A 20688-nucleotide genomic window follows, 5' to 3' on the forward strand; every position below is an offset into this window, starting at 1 on the left:
GAAGCTCCCACTTTGGGGCAAATGGTGCACCTAGCACTGGGCTCCCTGTGTTGTGCATGCTAACTATGTGTATCCGTCTGTACTTAAAAATGTGCTGAGATCACTAAAGAGTTTGAAAATCACAAAAGGCTGAATTAACTGAGCTGTGGACGCACTGAGTACTGGCTTAACTATGGGAGAACCTGAAGCTATACTGCGGAGCAGAGCGCTGGCGGAGTGGAGCAGTTTGTGGGGATGGCTTGAAAGCGGACCAAGGGAACAGCTTGGTGAGCCGGTGCGGCAAGAGCGGAGTAGCTGTGGAACGGGTGGGAGCGGCCCAAGGAGCGGGAGCAGAGCCGAGCAGTTTGCACGGGACAACTGAGCTGCTCACGGGGCAGCTGGTAGAGTGGAGCAGTTTGTGAGGCAGCTGGAGGAGCAGAAGTGGAGCGGCTGTAGGCGGAAGCAGTTCGTGAGAAGGCGGAAGCAGAACCCACGGAAGATCAGGCAGTTGGCCCTGGACCATTAAGGTGCCCCTTTCACCCAGGGCTGGGGGGAGGGACGCTCTACAAATAGACTCTTGAACTCTGGGGTGGCATTGACCAGCAGACTTTTGGGTTGTGGACTTTGGAGTGATTGGGAACTTAAGACCCTAAGGGGAAAAGGACATTGGCCCAAAATGTACGTGGGGTGTGGGTTTTTGTTTATGGTTGTGTTATAACTCTGTTTGTGGTGTTTCTCGCAATGCCGCATTGATTCCTTCCTTTATTAAAAAGGTTTTGCTACACTCAGACTCCATGCTTGTGAGAGGGGAAGTATTGCCTCCTAGAGGCGCCCAGGAGGGTGTGGTATGTAAGTGTCCCAGGTCACTGGGTGGGGGCTCGAGCCGGTTATGCACTGTGTTACTGAAACGGAACCCCTGGATACTGAACCCGGCCCTTGTTGCTGCCAGCTCAGAGGGGCAGAAGGGTTACAGACACCATCAAGTTTTTACAGACACCATCACTGCCATGTTTTACCTGAACAAGCAGGGAGGTGCAAGATTGCTCCAACTGTGCCAGGAGGTTATCCTCTTATAGATTTTATGCATTCATCACCAATTCACAATGTTTTCCTGAAGGCTGTTCCCCTTCTGGGAGTGAGAAACACACTTGCAGATTCACTCAAAAGGGTTTTCATAGACCAGCATGAATGCTCAGCCATGAAGGATGTTCTCTGTGACATTTTGACGATCACCCAGACCAGTGAGGGGTTCTGTCATCATCTGCCCTGTAACCTTGGATTCTTTAATGCTCTGCTGCTGTGGCTCAGATCCTTGACACCAGTAGCCTGCCCACAAGCATAAGATCTCATCCCGGCTTCCATCAACCTACTTACACTTTGTGAGGTGACACCAACAACCCTTCCAGTCCCTAGTCTCCCCAGAGCAGTTCTCCCTGAGTTCTTAACTGTTGCAGTTGGGCTTTGCAGATGCCTGTATTCCTTCTGCTCCTGGCACAAGTCACAGGGCTTATAGTATTTATTTACTTCTAGGATTATACCTGGCCAATAAAATTTTTTCTGAAGACTTTCAAATGTCCTCTCTACTTCTAGGTATCCAGTGAATGGGCTAAATGTAGTAATGCTGCTCTGTGCTTTTTAGGCACTAGAAGCTGTTTATGGGGTTCCCAGCAGCCCTTGTTTCTACCTCTGTGGCTTCCCTAAATATTCTACTTTACACCCCTTCCCCTATTATTCCTTATAGGGGTATTGCTACAAACTGCTTCCATAATGCTCGCTAAGGAAGGGTGTGAGTCCTGCTCTTTAACAAAGTCTGCTTGCTTCTGGCTGATTGGGAGGCTGATGTAGTAGGAGGTGACACCTGCACCCCCATTCCTGGGAATGTGTCCATGCCCTGCTATGCAGGCAAAAGTGTCCTTCCCCATTCCCTCTGTCTCTTCATCCCCTGGGATAGGCAATGGAGTTTTTGGGGTGCACACTTTCCCACTGTCAGTTACCACATTAATAACTTTAGACACATTATGTAATTTCCAACTAAAAATACTGTCCCAAATTTCCACTTTGAAATCATATTTCACCCCCTCCCACTCCAGCTGTACGTGGGCTAAGGATCCTGTGATTTCAAAAGTTCCCAAAGCAAAAAGCTCTACATTTTTCCCCTGAGAGCATGTCAAGCTCTTTGACCATCTCCCTTTTAACTAGTGAATTCTGCACAGCGATATCTCACCATACCTGGCATATCCTGCCATTAACCTTGGCATCTTTGATGAACATCTTCTCTGCCTCCATGGGTTCAGACCACATGAAGTTTACTAACACCTCCTCAGATAACTGTGTGTGTCCTGAGCTCACCATAGCTGGGTTAACCTGGGTAGGATGAGGATTGAGTTTGGGGCATTGTCTCCTTATGTGCTCAACACACTCGCTATTTTCTTGGGGCCTTTTTCTGGGCTGAGGGCTTGTAACAGGTGGCTTACAGCATGCCTATTTGTGGTATATTTCTTCTCACCTTCCCTTCCTTCCCCTTGGGAACAAATCTGGGATACGCACAGACACCCCTTTTACTCCAGGCCTTTGCCCTTCCATCATGGCTTTCTTTCAATATCCATTTGGCCTGCACATGCAAATCAGCAGCTTGAATTACCTCCTGTACTGTTTCAGGAGACTTCCCATATGGCTGCTCTGATTCCATCAGAAAAAGCATTGAAGTGTTCTTGGGCAAATAAATCAATTTCCCATAATCCCTTTCTAGCATGTTACCTTTTACCCATTTTCTCATGTAATCATGCATTTTATACATAAACTCGTCAACTGATATTGTCATGCTTTGGTAAGTTGCTAAACTTTAAGGAGTATGCTTCTGGAGTAATTTGAAACTATAGCAACACAGCTTTTTTATATTATCCCAGTTCATAACTTCTCCCTTGTCCATGCCGATAAAGACTTGGAAAGCTTTCTGCAAGATTTTTGGGAACCAGTACAGACATCCGTTTGTCTTTTGGGATGCCGTCGACTTGGTATATATTTTTTTCAAAGCAGTTAAATTTTCTTCTGTACAGTCTGAGTCTTTAAAAGTTCGACAAAGTCTGTCCCCGCTGGTTGAGTTTTGGGCGGGATTACCCATGCGCTGGGGGACACATTTCTGTTGCTCCAGTAATTTGAGCTCAAGTGCTTTCTCTTCCATCTGTCGCTGGTTGGCTTGCTCCTCTGCCTGCTCATTCCCTACCTTCTCAGCTCTGCCAACTGCACTTGGTGCTCATGCACCTCCTTCTCTCTGTGGCACTGCAATGTGACCAGCAGTATCTAAGTGGCCTTCTCCTGCAGGGGATTAAGGCTGGTGTCCCAACCCTGGGACATCTCCTCCTGGACCCTCTTCCTGCTTATAATACTCCGATCCTTTGCTGATTTTCCCTTTTGGGGTAAACCATTTTTCTAATATAAGCTCCCAAGCTGTTTTTTTTTTTATCTGATGCGTCCAAAGACTAATTGACTCATTTTCCCCATTCCTTGCTCTATGTCCCTTAACCTAAAATAAACAAAAGAAAATGATAAACTGTAAGCTTTTACTTTGCTCCCTCACTTTTGAATCTGATGACTGAGACATTTTGGGGATCATCCAGACCAATGAGAGGTTCTTTTACCGTCTGCCCTGTAATCTGTGATGCCTTAATGCTCTTCTGCTATGGCTTAGAGCTCTGACACCAATAGCCTGCCCATAAGGATAATGTCTCACCCTGGTTTCCAGCAGTGTAATTACTTCTTGCAGGGTGATACCAACAGCCCTTCCAGTCCCAAGTCTCCCCAAATCCATCCTGCCCAAGTTTTTAACTACCAGACACTTGGACTGTTTCCCTCTGGTTTGTCTTCCTCAAAGTTGTGAAACCAGCCCCCCAGCTATCAGTTCACTTTGGCACCCACTTTCCCCACAATCTGCAACCCAGAGTCTCGCTTGGGGTAAGAATACAAAAGCCATTTGTGTACTAGCAAAGTCACAGATTCAAAGATGAAATAGTAAAGGGAAAGCAAATATGCACAAATTACACAGAAAATAAACATAAGGCTTTATACTTCTATATTAGCTAAAATCCCTTTTTTAATACAAGTCACCTACTGCCTTCAAACAGTTTCCCAAAATATGCCCTTAGCCATAGAGAGGATTCAGTATTTCACAGACAATTTAACATCTAAACGCTATCCCTCAGTCTCTAGATTAAAAAAATCATCAGCCACAAGCCTGCATGTAAGAGTCTTCCAGCTCCCCTTTTTCTCTTTCCTCTTAGTCCAGGGGTGGGCAAACTTTTTGGCCTGAGGGCCACATCTGGGTGGGGAAATTGTATGCAGGGCCATGAATGTAGGGATGGGGCGGGGGTTGGGATGTGTGAGGGAGTGCAAGGTGCAACAGGAGGCTCAGGGCAGGAGATTGGGGTGCAGAAGGAGTGCAGCATGTGGCAGGGGGTTGGGGTGCTGCAGGGGGATCAGAGCAGGGACTTGGGGTGCAGGGTGCAGGAGGGGTGTGAGCTCTGGCCTGGTGCCACTTACCTGGAGTCGCTCTGGCGTGGCAGCGGCGTGCACTGGGGCCAGAGCAGGCCCCCAAGCTCTGCCCTGGGAAGCAGCTGACACCATGTCCCTGCAGCCCCTGGGGGAGGAGGGGCAGAGGGCTCTGTGCACTGCCCTTGCCTGTGGGTACCTCCCCTGAAGCTCCCATTGGCTGGGAATGGGCATCCGTGGCCAATGGGAGCATCAGGGTAGGTATCCACAGGCAAGAGCAGTGCGTGGAGGCCACATGGTGCTGGGGCCACATGGACATGGTGCTGGCCGCTTCCCGGAGCGACGCGCAGCCCGCGGTTCAATGGGGGTGGAAATCCTGTGGGCTGGATTCAAAGCCCTGAGGGGCCGAACCAGCCTGCAGGTCATAGTTTGCTTACCCCTGTCTTAGTCCATACTCAGGAGGTGAAAATGCCCTCTTAACTTGAGAGCCAGAATGTCTCAATGTCTTTCCATTAACTCTAATGGTCCACCATTGTCAAACACATAGATGAACATAGTTTTTGTAAAGGGAAATCATGCCTCACCAGTCTGCTAGAATTCTTTGAGGGAGTCAGCAAGCATGTAGATAAGGGTCACCCATTGGATATAGTGTACTTAGATTTTCAGAAAGCCTTTGACAAAGTCTCTCACCAAAGGTTCTTTAGCAAAGTAAGCTGCCATGGGATAAGAGGAAAGTTTCTCTCGTGGATTGGTAACTGATTAAAGGATGTGAAACAAAGGGTAGGAATAAATGGTTAGTTTTCAGAATGGAGAGAGGTAAATAGTGGTGTACCCTAGGGGTCTGCACTGGGACCAATCATATTCAACATTGTATTGAATACAGTTTTTATGAAAGCTTGCAATTTTATAATATAATAATACAGTATTCAATCAGCTGATTCAGCTGCTCATTTTTGAGGTTAAACCTTCTGTTCTCCCTTTGGTGCATTCTGATTGTCGCATTCTCCAGATTTCCACTGCTGGGAGTACCTAGTAATAGATTTGTTCACAGGTATTCTGAACAATAAATGCACAAGATTTTGCTCCAGTGCAAGCCACAGGCCAGGTTCCATCACAGATGCCTTTCTTCTTCCAAGGTTCAATCATCTCCCTCCACTTCCTCTCATTCTGAGAATACTCAGGAAATTGAAAAGAGACAAACATTAATCCCTGTTGCACCTGTGTGGCCAAGACAGTATTGGTTCACTGACCATCAGCTATCTGTCTGACCTCTGATAACTTTGCCTGTAGACGAGGATCTCCTGGGGAAATACCACCTTATAGTACTTAATACGGTGCAGGGGTAATCACTGTACCTCTTGCCCCAGCAATGGGGTGACTGTTGACCTCTGACCTTTACCCTGCTTCTATTGTATTTGCTGTAAGCGCAATGAAACTATCAGGATACACAACTGACAGCTACGTTTCGCTTATTAGTTTGAAACATGCATGGGATCAAATAGGTGACTGTAACTAACTGAGTTATGAAGCTTGCTATAAGTAAGGGCATATTGTATTAATTTGAGGCCTTTTCTGGTAGTTATGCTGAGGGCCGAGGTTTGACTATAGTGCAATAGATTAAGGAGATAACTCTAGGTCAATGATTTTACACATTCATTCTGAGAGATAAAGAAGTTACCACAAAGGGAACACTACACCACAAGTTTCCGCAAGAAAGGGAGTTCTGAGGATCTTTAACAATTAGGCTGCTAGGCCCTACTGAGGCATTAAAGCACATTGATGCACAGGAATTATTAAGAAACAATGAAGAAATGATTGACACAAATTATGAATATTAAAGCTTAAAGTTCATTATAGATCCCAGAATTTCACAGATGGATAGGGAGCAGATATTAACCTTGTAGTAATTGGTGTATTACAGGATCAAATATGGATATTGTGACAAAGTTCCTCCTCCACCTTGGTGGGTCCCGCGCTTATTGGCGGATTTGTTCGCCTCAGTGATCTTCCCTTCTTGTGGAACCCACAGTCTGAGTCAGCTCCTCCTGTGTCTGATCAGGAGTTGGGAGGTTTGGGGGGAACCCAGGCCCGCCCTCTACTCCGGGTTCCAGCCCAGGGCCCTGTGGATCGCAGCTGTCTATAGTACCTCCTGTGACAGCTGCATGACAGCTACAACTCCCTGGGCTACTTCCCCATGGCCTCCTCCAAACACCTTCTTTATCCTCACCACAGGGTCTTCCTCCTGATGTCTGATAATGCTTGTCTCCTAAATCCTCCAGCAGTACACTCTCTCACTCTCAGCTCCTTGCCTTCTTACTCCCCGCTCCTCACTCACACTCCTTCTCCTCTGGCTCCTCCCTGCCTGACTGGAGTGAGCTCCTTTTTAAACCCAGGTGCCCTGATTAGCCTGCCTTGATTGGCTGCAGGTGTTCTAATTAAAGTAGCTATCTCCACTGCCTTCTAGAAAGATCTTAATTGGCTCCAGGTGCCTTGATTAACCTGGAGCAACTGCCATTTGGTTACCAGGGTACTAGGGATTTGTTTAGCCTGGGGCTAACATACCTGTTGCTCAGTACTTTACTGTAGCCATCTGGCCTTGCCCCATCACAATATACATTGGGACATCTACATAAAGTAGGGCAGGGCTGGTCAATTTTTTTTTGTCAAGGTCCAAATTTCTTGGTCAAGTTATAGTATAGGTCCAAACTCCAGAGGAGAAGAAAATAATAATAATAAACTAGAATGATAAGTAAATAAAAAGATTTCAGTATCCATTCAAAAGTGTTTGCCAATCTGCCTGATGACTACCCCTGAAGTACGGTATAAAACGCCACACCCAGGCCCTGTTTCTCAGCTTTTCTTGGCTCCAGAACTGATGTCAACTGGATTTGTGGACTTTTAAGATGTTTTCCAGTGTGCATTTCTTTTTATTTATCAACAATGAATTTCATCTCCCATTTTGTTGCCCCATCACCCAGTGTTGTGAGATACTTTTGTAGCTCTTTGCAGTCTGCTTGGGACTTAACTATCTTGAGTAGTTTCGTATTATCTGCAAATTTTGCCACCTTTCTTCTTATCCCCTTTTCCAGATCATTTATGATTATGTTGACTAGGACTGGTGCCTGTACAAACACCTGGGGCACACCATCAGGGATGGCTCTAGGTTTTTTGCTGCCCCAAGCAAAAAAACAAAAAATAAAAAGTCTCCCGGAATGCCGCCCCTGGAATTGTGCCACCCCAAGCTCCTGCTTGGTTTGCTGGTGCCTAGAGCTGGTCCTGCTCACTGTCCGCTGAGCTTCACTCTGGAGAGCCATAAACCATCTCTTTGATCTCTCCCCTCAGGTGCCTTACTGCGTTCTGACATTATAAACCATCGCGGTTACAAGGTATCCCAGAGACCCTGCATTGGCTGACACGTCTGTGCTAGCACCTCTGTGCTCTCCTCTTCCCAGATGTGCTGATCCTTTGCACACCCCTGAAATTCAGGATTGAGGGCTTCAGAGTTTGATGCAAACTGGTTAGCTTGGAAACTGTACAGATTTCCGTTTAAATCCTACATGGATTCGAGCCCAGAGAGGCAAACCTGATTGGAAACAGTGAGGTCAGCGCTCGGAGAGGTTCTTGATTTCAGCTCCATTGGGATTTTGAGAGTGGCCCTGCAAACCCTTAATAGCCTAGTAATCCTTACCCCACAAATTGTTCCACGGGAGCCAGTGGGGTCAGTTCCATTAGTAGGGATGGCAAGATCTTAAAGACAACTAGACCCTGCAGACATTTGTCTGGTCCAGCCTCGGTCTCTGTTCCCAGCACCTGAGCTCCTTCTAGATTTCCATGTGCTCAGCTTCTCTTTTCTAGCGGGCAATTGTACAGTAAACCCCGTGAATCTCGAGTAAGCACACAGGCCGGAGCTCTTTTCCTTGAACACCGGAAAGCCACAACCCCTGGACGGAGGATGGCCAGAATGCCGCCCCTGGAAATGTGCCGCCCCAAGCTTGTTTTGCTGGTGCCTGGAGCCAGTCCTGCACACCATTATTTACCTCTCTCCATTCTGAAAACTAACCATTTATTCCTACCCTTTGTTTCACATCTTTTAATCAGTTACCAATCCATGAGAGAACCTTCCCTCTTATCCCATGGCAGCTTACTTTGCTAAAGAACCTTTGGTGAGAGACTTTGTCAAAGGCTTTCTGAAAATCTAAGTACATTATATCCAATGGGTGACCCTTATCCACATGCTTGCTGATTCTCTCAAAGAATTCTAGCAGACTGGTGAGGCATGATTTCCCTTACAAAAACTATGTTCATCTATGTGTTTGACAGTTTTGTTCTTCACTATAAATTATACAGTGCAATCATTTACTAGGGCTACACCTGAGAGTATGAGGAGACCAGGGGCCCGTGCACCACCTATTGATACTGCTGGCAAAAGTTTCTTCCTTGAGTGCAGTGGGCACGCACACACTCACATTGGAAAGTACACGTGCACAACACATCTCAATGAACAGCAGCTAATGCACAGATAAGTAGTGTTTTTTTTTGTTTTTGTTTTTTGCAATGTCAACAAAGTCCTTTGCACAGAAAAATGGAGGTCCTGTCACAGAGCCCAGCCCACAGAAAGCTGCCCCTTTGGCCATGGTCGGGCATAGGGCTCCTTGACTGTAGGCTTTCTGCTCACATCCTAACACATTCCAGCAGGGATGGGGCATTAAGTTATTTCTACTGTTTTCTATTGCTGATCCTGACTGTGAATGTTTGTTGATATTAAGACCCCGTGGTGGTGCTGCAAGTCCTCGTAGTTCTTTCTATTGAGTACTCTCGCTCATTCCCATATTCTGTCAGGCTATCCCTCTTGCCTGCTGCTTTCCTCTGAGAATCTAGCTAATTAGGAGCTGTGCAGGGCAGGGACTTCCCTCTATGCAGAACAGCAGCAGGCACATTGGCACATCCTTTCTCACATTTGAGTGGCCTGTTTTCCTAACTGGAAGTCTGTCTTTTCACCCCTCTACTCCCCAAAAGAACTCTGATTCTTGCAGTTCAGAGATCCTGCTGCAAGAGGGACCATGTGAGCTGTCTCCATCTCTGCTCCTTTCTGCCTGAAATATCCTCCATTCCCTGGGCTGCCTGGCAGCAAAGTTTAGGACCATCTATCCTTCACCGCATACAATAACACCACTGTGACCAAGCTAGCTGAGATGAGCTCATGGATGAAGAACAGCTGGTTGAAGACTAAACTTGAATAAGACAAAAGTCATACTTTGGCATAGGAAGGAGTTTGCAGCATCAGTGCAGTTTTCTCTGATAACTACCCACAATTGATCAAGTCAGTCAGTGGTTTAGGAGTATTCGTGGATTTTTTTGCTCATACCGAGCTCTCACTAGAACAGGTGAAAAATTTGACAGTCTTTGTAATAACACTTGCGAAAAATACTTGGTTTTCATCCAGATTACTAGAGTAGTCACACTTTTCAAAAAATTGGTATTTCAACAAAACATTTTTGCAAGTTTCAGTTCTTTGAGTGCTTGCTTATGTCAAATCCATATCAAGTGCTGTCATAAATAGATAGCTAAGGGTTAATGTTTCTTTCACCTGTAAAGGGCTAACAAAGGGAACCAAACACCTGACCAGAGGACCAATCAGGAAACCGGATTTTTAAAAGCTCAGGGACGGAATGTTTGGGTCTGTGTCTTTTGTCTGGCTCTCAGCTATGAGAGGGGTCTTTCTATTTCAAGCTTCTAATCTTCAGTTGAAAGTTGTGAGTACAAAGGAGAAAAAAACAATAGGCTTGGTTTTTTTTGTATTTACAGTGTGAGTTGTGGAATGTTTAAATTGTATTTCTTTTTGATATGGCTGTTTATTCATATTTTCTTTTAAGCAATTGACCCTGTATTTCACTTTGATACAGAGATTATTTTTTGTCTTTTTCTTCTTTATATAAAGCTTCTTTTTTTTAAAACTTGTTGACCTTTTCTTTTTCTAGTTATGGCAAGGGATAGGAATCTCTGCCAGGATTACGTCTCTCTCAGGGAAGATGCGGGGGGGGGAAGAAGAGGGGGAAGGTAAATTGTCCTCTCGTTTTCTGTTTCAAGGGATTGAGCAGGAATCTCCTAGTATACCCAGGGGGAAAATCTGGGAGGAAAGTAAGGAGCAGGAAGGAGTAGGTTATTTCCCTTTGTTGTAGACTCGGGCATCTGAGTCTGGGGGTTCCCCAGGGAAGGTTTGGGGAGACCAGAGTGAGACAGCACTGATTCTGTCCTGGCTGGCAAGCGATATCAGATCTAAGCTGGTAATTAAGCTTAGAGGGTTCATGCTAGCTTCTCAGTTTATGAACGCTAAGGTTCAAATCTGAGTAGGAAGCTATGACAAGTGCGTGCACTGCTAAACGCGATCACATCTCCCTTTCACACTGAGTGAGCGTGCTTGACAATTGTATCTTGTCCTTGTAGTTTGATTGTTTGCTGGCTCTCTCCTGGGCTGTGCGATTTTTAGTATATTATGAGTCCTGTCTACTCTGTCCTTGTTAAGACGAGGACACATAAAGGCTGAGTAAGGCTAGCAATCAGCATTGTTTTCTTATTATTCATCTGGGATTGCCAAAGAAATTGCTGTTGCTGCTTTGGTTGATGGGTTTATATTTTGCTTTATTTTTCTCTCCCTTCCCCGGTCAGCCTTGAATCTCTCAGTATCTTTGTATATTTAACTTATACAAATATTTGTCTACTATACAAGCTCTGTATTCAGTTTCAGCACCATGTGACTTTCACTCCAGTCCCTTCCTATTGATTGTTACCTTCACCTGTTCCATCATGTATAAATACTTAATTTGTATTGTAAGCTCTTTGGGACAGGGACCATGTCGTTAAAAATATTAATAAACATGAATAACCTTTACTCAATGAGTAAATGATTAAAACATACTTATTTTTTTGCTCTCTGAAAATATATTTTGCACAGTCAAGGTTAAAACATGCCCTTTCCCCAAAGATTTTCTTATTATGGATGGATGCATGCATGCTCTAATGGGTATTAAAAATATTGTTTGCTTGGTGAAGGTCACTTGCTTTCCACTGAAAAATGACTTTACAAATGAAATGTGCTGGGATTTTAAAAACATAGAGTTGGCCAGATGCAGCCAATCAATATACCTCACAAATCTGCCAAAAGGATGTACTTAATACAGAATTGCTTGTTCACTGTGTAGCTCTTGTTCTAATTCCATGTGGTTTGTTCTAAATCTTACACAGATATGGATTCAGTTAAAATTATTGACATTATTTAGCATTGTGTTCTTTATCTGTCTCTACTTAGGCAAAATATCCCTGAGATGATAATGAACTGATGAGGCCCCATGTTACTGTAATGATCTAAAGATGGCATATGTACAGATAATACTGATATCAACCAATTGTATACTCTATTTGTGACGCTGGTGTTAAGACTCAGAACCTTACACTCCAAAAACATTTGCCTCAACTCATTGAACTAAATTATGCTAGTTAAGGTAGTATGCAAAATAGTTATATATAACTTCAAGAAAGCTGACATTCCATGGGTTAGCAATATAGGTGCAGGCAAGCCAGTCCTTCCCACCAACACGTGAACATATGCAGTGATTAACATAAAATGTAATCCTCTTGAAGCAAAACTATTCTCCAGAAGGAACATGAAACTTCATTTTGGCAATTCATTCCTCTTTGTTCTTGGCCTTCAGTCATTTGCATTAGAAACTTCTAGTAATTTGAGATTAGATCTCTGAAGTTAGAGATCTCATTTCTATTGCTTCTTTATTGCTACAAATTAAAAAAGATAGAATTATTGACCTCATTGTTACAAACCAGTGTAAAAGAACAACCAAAACCAAGCCAATATAAGATAATTGGAAAGACTACCATCATTCTGAGAGAAACTTGTAAGTATGTTTCTTCCCAATACCACCTTTTAAAAAAGTACCAGATGTCAGAAGCAGTAACAGCTAAGGGCAATAGTTTTGTAATTCTCTGCTTTTACCATAAAGAAGTCTATATTCATTAACAAATGTTGTAGCACTGAAATTATGCTTTGATTATAAATAAAGTTAAGAGGGGCAAGTTCTGTCATGTGACCACTGATCTCATGAAAGTACTCCCTTTGATTGGATGGGTAGTGGGTAATGAAATATCTCCACCTACAGTTTGTTTAGAGATAAACAAGTTCATGGAACAAACTGAGCTTGAGGAAAGTTCAGTACAATTTGAAAGTACAACGTCCTCTGATCTTAATCTTCATTACAAAGGTATTAGAAGATCAGATTCTTACTCATTCAAAGAATTGTGTGTATAACTTTTTGGATAGATGGACTAACTGGAGAAAAAGGACTGGATAGTAGTGTGTGTTGGTGGTGGTTGATTCAGAAAAGGGCACAGAGTTGCACCCTGGCAAGATTCAGGCAGTCAGAAGTGGACACTGGAATCCAAAGGAATAGAAATGATAGCAGAGATTCTCTATATGCACCTCTGTATAGTCTAAGGGGCTATTCCTGTCCCAGTAGAAGTCAATGGCAAACCACATACTCAGACCAGGCCTCATATACTTCAGTGGGAGTCTTGCCAGAGTAAGGATCATGCCCTAGGTCAGTAAACCTATGAGAGACCCTATTTCCTGATTTTGTTGTTTAGCTTGTCAGTGAAGGTTAATTTTACACTAATTTGCTAAATCACTTTTAAATGATTGCTGGTGATCTCTAACAAACTCAGAAAATCTTTGTTACAAATTGTATCTATTTTACTGTGTTAATTTAAAGGCTTTTTTTCTCATGGAGCAGGATAGCATGGAATATCATCTTCTAGGATATGATGACCAATTTTCAGAGGCTTCTCCTTGTAATGTTTGTTCACAGGATTATGCCACAAAACCAAGATCATCTCACTTTAAAAGACCCAGAACCAAAGAGGCAAAGTTGACTTTTCTGTGTGGTGGGACATGCTATACATGGTGTAGAACATGTACAACTATGATGTATTGTTTAAAATACAGTGGAATTCTTTCTTAATACTGCTATATTCAGCCATGTGTTACAATGGTTTAATCTGGCATAACTCAGGACTGGCAACATTCTTGTGGAATCTCAACAGCAATTTAAATTTCTCCCCAGGCAGAAGTTGGAACCCCATTGAGAGAGAGGGAGCAACAATGCAACCTGCAAGGTTGTTAATCAAGACCGTGTTCTTAAATTTCCAGCCACCTGTCTGTGCCTGAGCACCTGCAGCCACCTAAACCAAAGTAAACTAAGCATGTAATTCATCATAAATGGGCAATATATGAGTAAATTCCAGAGCAGAAACCCCATCTGAGGGAAAGGTGTGTGACGGGGAGGGGAAAAGCTCAAGGTAGCAGTGCAAACTTTTCCACTCCATCCTGCTCATGTGCCCCCACCCTGACCTGAGGGCATCATACTTTGCATCTTTTTAAAAACAACAGTGTGTTTGCAGCTTTGCCCTTCTTTCCTGCCAAACTCATGACTGGAGGGTTTGATATGTTACTTACACAAGTCAAGATCTTGAGAGGACAGTTTGAGAGATCCTTAATCTCTCAATGCAGTGTTACTTTTATTACAGCCTGAAGGGAGTGTGGCTATTACTGGAGGGAAACAGCCAACTTGTGTGTGATAGGAGACCTCATGTGCTTATTCGCAGGTACTGCAGTTTTAGTGGGGAAAAAAAACAAAAAACAACCCCTCCCCCCAACAACCCTAATCTGACAGCATTTGCTAGTAATTTCCCAATCTGTTTGTCAGAACACTGAAGGCTTTGTATAAATGTTTGGTTGATCACCTACAGCTGTTTGTAGGACTTGCTTTGATCTTGCAGAGGGAGGAAGCATGCAGAGTTAACATGCCAGTGCAGTGCAGGAGAGTTGGGAATTAAGTGCTCTACATTACATTCCTACCCAATCTGTTACAAGTAAATGGTCTGACTGTATCACCTTTAGTGCTTGACTTCATGAGCAGTCTGATGAAGCTCTCAGCCCATACGAGAATCTAGTAGCCCAAATATCCCACCCCAAAGATGGGAAGCGCGTGGAGTGCCTATTAGGAAGGGCTTACAAAAATGTGTCTATAAAAGCAGCAAAGAGTCCTGTGGCACCTTACAGACTAACAGATGTACTGGAGCATGAGTTTTCTTGGGTGAATACCCACCCATGCATGACATGCATCTGATGAAGTGGGTATTCACCCATGAAAGCTCATGTACAATACGTCAGTTAGTCTATAAGGTGCCACAGGACTCTTTGCTGCTTTTACAGATCCAGACTAGCACAGCTACCCCTCTGATACTTGACAAAATATATCTAATTCACTTAAATAAATGCTAAATAATGAAATATAGAACAAATCAGTTTTTAAGTCTAATTTAGCAGCTTTAGTCTATCTAAATAGGTCAGTGAGAGCAGCTGGATGTTCTGCTCATTTCAAAATCAGGCAACTTATTTAGGCATCTAAACCTAGGGTTAGGTACTTGTTTTTTAAAGTCTTGGCCTTGGTGAATATGAACTACTGCGTTTTTCCACACAGATTGGAAGCAGGCCTCCCCGAGTGTTAAGAGGGAGATAACTGGAGAAGTAGAGAAAAGTTAGCTTTGGGTTGAGGGGGATTCCTTTAAAGCTTTGTGCTTGTTCATTGAACTTGGACTTTCAGTTAAATCTGCAGGGAAGATCCATCTCCAAATACTGTAAAGCAAATGGCAGCAGTCAGTTTCCAAATCCTTAGTCTCAGAGGAGAAATGCATACAAATAAAACTGGCACAATGGGGCCTCACTCTCAGATTTCTCTCTTGGGGACTACCATAAGAGAAATGATAGTGATAATGCCACTGAAAGGGGGGGTTAAAAAAGTACTGCAGGTAGAATTCCTCCAAATGGTGGAGGGAAGGAAAGGATGAGGGCAGGAATTTAAGCAAAATTCAAGTTAAATCACTACACTATGGTCTGAAAGCAGCAAACCTAGGCTCCGGCTGACTCCTAAAGAAAGAGTTCCACTGGCTAGCACCCTCCACTGAAAGTATTCTGCTGCCAGAGAGGGACTTTGTTAGATCCATCCAACAAAGACATGGCAGGCAGAACCTGGACAATCTTAAGTGCAAGCAAGGTGCATGTCAAAAACAAAAACAAAAAAAACCCAACCCCCAACCTGTAATTACATCCAAAATAGCCTTCGCTATAACCGGACTAGGTGGCAGAGCCTTAGAATCTGGATCTGGTGTTGTGGCAAGAGATGATGGTAGCTCTCAGCTCTTGCCATGCTGCCAAGATGGGGAAGAGACAACATTGTCGCTAGTGGCAGTGGCACAGTGAACAATGACTGGGTAGAAATGACATCATGGCTAAAGACAGTGGCCCTTCCCTTTAAGAAATGGAGATGGACCTGCTCAAATGCACTCCTGGGCTCTGGATCTTCACTAATTACTGATGACAAGCAGTGAGTGGAGCATATCAGAGGGGAAAAGATGAGGAGTGAAGCGTCCAAGGGATGTTTATCTATCAGATATTCACCAGAAAGTGAGAAAATGGAGGCAATGGACTATGACCAAAGATTCAGTGAGGGATGGTGTTTTACTTGCTATCCATATAAACATATAGTTGATTTATTGCTGTTGTGTTTTACCAAATTAATGTGTAGCTCCTTTTTCCCTTTAAAAAGTTTACTTTGTTGTTTTATACACAAACTCTGTGTTCCGAGTCAGGAAAATATGCTGGTTAAGGTGCCTAGAGAAGGCGGGTGGTAGTGGTTGTTAAGGTATTTGAACCTTAGGCATTTGAACCTGGCCCTTGCTGCATCTGACAATACCTGGCAGAAGGGTTACATTAAAAAAGAAAGCTGAGGTTCTCTGCTAACTACATTTCCAGGAGCTGGGGCTTTGGGGAAAACACAAAAGTATCACAGCAAGACGCATGATAAGACCATGAGGTGTTAATACTGGCAATAGGTGGTGGTGGTTTTCAAATTGCTCTGCCAGCAACAAGTAAAAAAGCAGGGTTTTCCTGGCGGTCTTCAGGGCAGAGTGGGGAAGGACTGACAAATTGGAATGTGCTCTCAGTGGCTTTGTTCCCAAGCTGGTGTCCACTCTGTTAGGGCATGGCTATACTTGCAGATGTAGAGCACAGTGAGTTAAACCAGCCCTCGGAGACCACAGCAGGGAAAGCGCTGCTGTGTGTTCACACTGTCAGCTGCAAGTGCAGGGGCATGGCCACATTTGCAGCACTTGCAGTGGTATTGGGAGCGGTGCATTATGGGCAGCTATCCCACAGAGCACCTCTTCCCATTCTGGCTTGTGGGAAGCAGGCGGGGCATTCTGGGTACTGTCCCAATGCCCTGTGATGCATCGCTTCACATCTCAGCAATTCCTGTGATTCCGTCCACATTTGGCACCATCTTTCAATGTTTTTTGTACTGCTTGCTCTGTCTTCTCTTTCGGTCTGCGGGAATGGATCCTGAACTTGTGAGGAATATGCTGATGGGTCTTGCCAGCATGTCACAAATTGCAGGTGAGTTATTCTTTAAGCTACAAAGTGACAATGAGAAGTCCGATGATGATGTCGACTTGTGTAATGCATACAACATGAGATTGCTTTTTGGCATTTATGGACATGCTCACCACAGTGGAACACCACTTTTGGGCTTGGAATGTGGGATCACATTGTCATACAAGTCTGGGATGATGAGCAGTGGCTGCAGAACTTTTGGATGAGAAAAGCCACTTTCATGGGACTGTGTGCTGAGCTCACTCCCACCCTGCGGCCCAAGGACGCGAGATTGAGAGCTGCCCTGCTGGTGGAGAAGCGGGTGGCTATTGCAGTTTGGAAGCTGGCAACTCCAGACAGCTACTGATTGGTGGCTAACCACTTTGGAGTGGGAAAATCAACTGTTGGAATCATGTTGATGCAAGTTTACAGCGCCATTAATGGCATCCTGCTCAGAAGAACCATGACTTTGGGCAATGTGCATGACATTATGGCTGGCTTTGGAAATGGGTTTCCCTAACTGTGGAGGGGCAATAGATGGGATGCATATTCCAGTTGCGGAACTAGACCACCTAGCCTTTGAGTACATACACTGGAAGGGGTATTTCTCTGTGGTTCTCCAGTTGCTTGCGGATCACCATTGGCATTTCGTGGACATTAATGCAGGCTGGTCTGGAAAGGTGCATGACGGATGCGTCTTTCGGAACACAGGCCTGTTCAGAAAGCTGCAAGTCGGGACATTCTTCCCACACCCGAAGATCACCATAGGGGAAGTAGAAATGCCCATTGTGATCCTTGGAGACCCTGCTTACCCTTTAATGCCATGGCTCATGAAACCCTACACAGGGAGCCTTGACAGCAGCAAGGAGCGGTTCAACAACAGGCTGAGCCGGTGCAGAATGCCTGTGGAGTGTGCTTTTTGTCGTTTAAAGATCCAGTGTCGCTGTCTGTATGCGAAGCTGGACCTGGCTGATGACAACATCCCCACGGTTATAGCCACGTGCTCTACCCTTCATAACATTTGTGAAGGGAAGGGTGAAAGCTTCACTAAGGCATGGACCTCGGAGGTTCAACACCTGGAGGCTAAATTTGAACAGCTAGAGACCAGGGCTATTAGAGGGGCCCAGTGTGGGGCTGTAAGGATTAGGGATGCCTTGAGGGAGCAATTTGATGCTGAAAGCCACCAGTAATGTTTGATGTCCTGCACTGGAGTAAAGTGCAGTGGTTCTAATGTTAGTAGGCATCTGTGTTTGCTACATATGATGCACTGACTTGCAGTGCCTGTTGCTTTCCTGGGCTACGGTGTCTTTTACTTAATGCAATAAAGAATGTTTTCAAAATAAAAAAATTCATTTATTGAAAAGAAACACAACTGCTTGGGAAACAGAAAGGGCATGACACATCTGTGCTGTGTGGGAGAAGGGAAGGAAGTGGGGTGGGGAGGGACAAACACAGATTTGCGTATGTCCTGTTATCATACTCAGCCTTCTTGTCTGGAGTGCCATGCAATGAGCGCTGCACTTCAGGCTGGCTAAAATGCACAGTGATGGGGGTTGAGTGCAGTGGCTAAGGGTTGTAGTTTTCAGGGCTGGGTGGTGAAGCTACAGGTGCTGGAGGCAGCTGGTGGCGATAAGAACACGGATGTTGGGGAAAGTGGGTTGGTGGTGACATGGGGGCACCAGGGAAAGAGTTTTGGGACAAGGGCTGTAAGGGGGGGGACAAGCACAGATGTGCTCTGTCTGCATTGCTACAAGTGCCTGTATCGAGTCCGCTTGGCGCTCCATGATGCTTAGCAGCCGGTTTGTGCTTTGGTGTCGGTGATCCGCATTCTGCTGGCGGAGCCTCCTTTCAGTATCCCGCCATTCCTGCACTTTTTGATTTTCATTAAGGGACAGCAGCATGACTTCATGCAACAGGTTCTCTTTACTTCTTCGCGGATGCTTCCTGATTTTTGGCTGTTGATAGCAAGGACATCTGGGATCTCAAGTTTGCATCTGTAAAACCAAAATGCAACACGTAACAGAGACAGCATTGTTCACACCAGACAGAATAATGATTCAGCCATACTTAAAGACAAGTACAATGTACACAATAGCAGAAATTGCCTGTCCCAAAGCGAGCATATACAACCCACAAGAGTCCCAAAATGGTGAATAAGTACAGGGGCAAGGGAGACTGATTTGTTTCATGGCCGTACTGTCCTCTGGGGTTCTGTGCCTTGGGGAGAGCCAACAGCTGTAGGGGGGCCCTATACTGAATACTGTCCCCACATTTTCCACAGAATGAGTTCATCCTGGAAGATATCTTGCTGCTGAGGGTGACCTGGGAAGCAAGGGAGGGTCTTCTACTACAATGCAGCTTCCGCCCTGGCCCTTATGCAGTTTGCCTGGGTGCAGCAATGGTTCCTCCCCCCCCACCCGTAATGGCACAGTGACATGGACATGTTAGCCTTACTGAGACAAGGAGCACAGTAGCTCTACCAAGGAACCTGTGCAAACAGATTGCACAGTTTCGGCATGAGACCTTTGAAGAGATTGCTGAGGCCGATTACTGCAACATGAGAGAGCACATCAACACCCTATTCCGCATCTAGGCATGCATGCAGCCCTAACCTTCCTCGCCCCTAGAGCTGGCACCGAACAACTACCTTCCCAACTAACTTCACTTACCGGGCACCTCCTCTGCTGTTTGTTCTTCCCCAAGCACTGTCCGCTGTGACTCTCTACCTTCCTCCTGGCTTGAAAACAGCTCCTGGCTGTATGCATCTAGGGATGTCGGGCTTTTCCCCTCCTTCTCAGCACCCTCGCTCCTGTTTTCCTCCTCCTGCCTTGTTGAACTCTATGCTGCTATGGCCTCTGAGGTGTCCATGGTGGTCTTCGAAGTGGAGGTGAGGTTGCTCCCAAGTACTGCGTACAGCTCTTTGTAGAAACAGCAGGTTGTGGGGGCAGCACCAGAGCGGTGGTTTGCCTCCTGTGCTTTGCGGTAGGCATTCCGCAGCTCCTTCACTTTAACCCTGCACTGTGGTGCATCCCGGTCATGGCTCCTTTCCATCATGTCCCTTCATATCTGCCTGAAGATATTGTAATTCCTACGGCTGGAGCACAGCTGGGACTGGACAGCTTTCTCCTCCCAAACACTGATGAAGTCCAGCACCTCACCATTGCTCCATACTGGGGATTGCCTGGCACATGGAGGCATGGTCACCTGGAAAGATTCACTGAGAGCACTCCACATCTGGCTGAGCAAACAGGAAGGGGAATTTCAAAATTCCCAGGGAATGTAAAGGGTGGCTCGGATGGTTGGTTACCTGAGGGCAGGGCAGTAGAGTTCAAAATGATGACCAGAGTGGCTAGAACATGCATTGTGGGACACTTCTGGAGGCCAATCAGAGTGCATTAATAGACCAGGGCGTCCATACTGGTGCCGCAAGCATTATGCTTCTCGTGGAGGTGGATTAATGGGGCGCTCCAGCCGCAGAGTGCGAGTGCCCTGCCAGTGTGGACACCTCAGGAATTAGGGCTCCTGGGGCTGACTTAATGCGCTCTAACTTGCAAGTGTAGGCAAGCCCTTAGTTGCTTCTATCATAGCTTTCCCACTCAGATTTGAACCTTAGTGTTCATAACCTAAGAAGCTAGCATGAACCCCTCTAAGCTTAATTACCAGCTTAGATTTGATCTCGCTGCCACCAGCCAAAAATTCAAGGGTTTTGGCTCCCTCTGGTCTCCCCAAAC

The sequence above is a fragment of the Chelonoidis abingdonii genome, chromosome 5 (genome assembly GCF_003597395.2).
Source record: "Chelonoidis abingdonii isolate Lonesome George chromosome 5, CheloAbing_2.0, whole genome shotgun sequence".
Lineage (NCBI taxonomy): Eukaryota > Metazoa > Chordata > Testudines > Testudinidae > Chelonoidis > Chelonoidis abingdonii.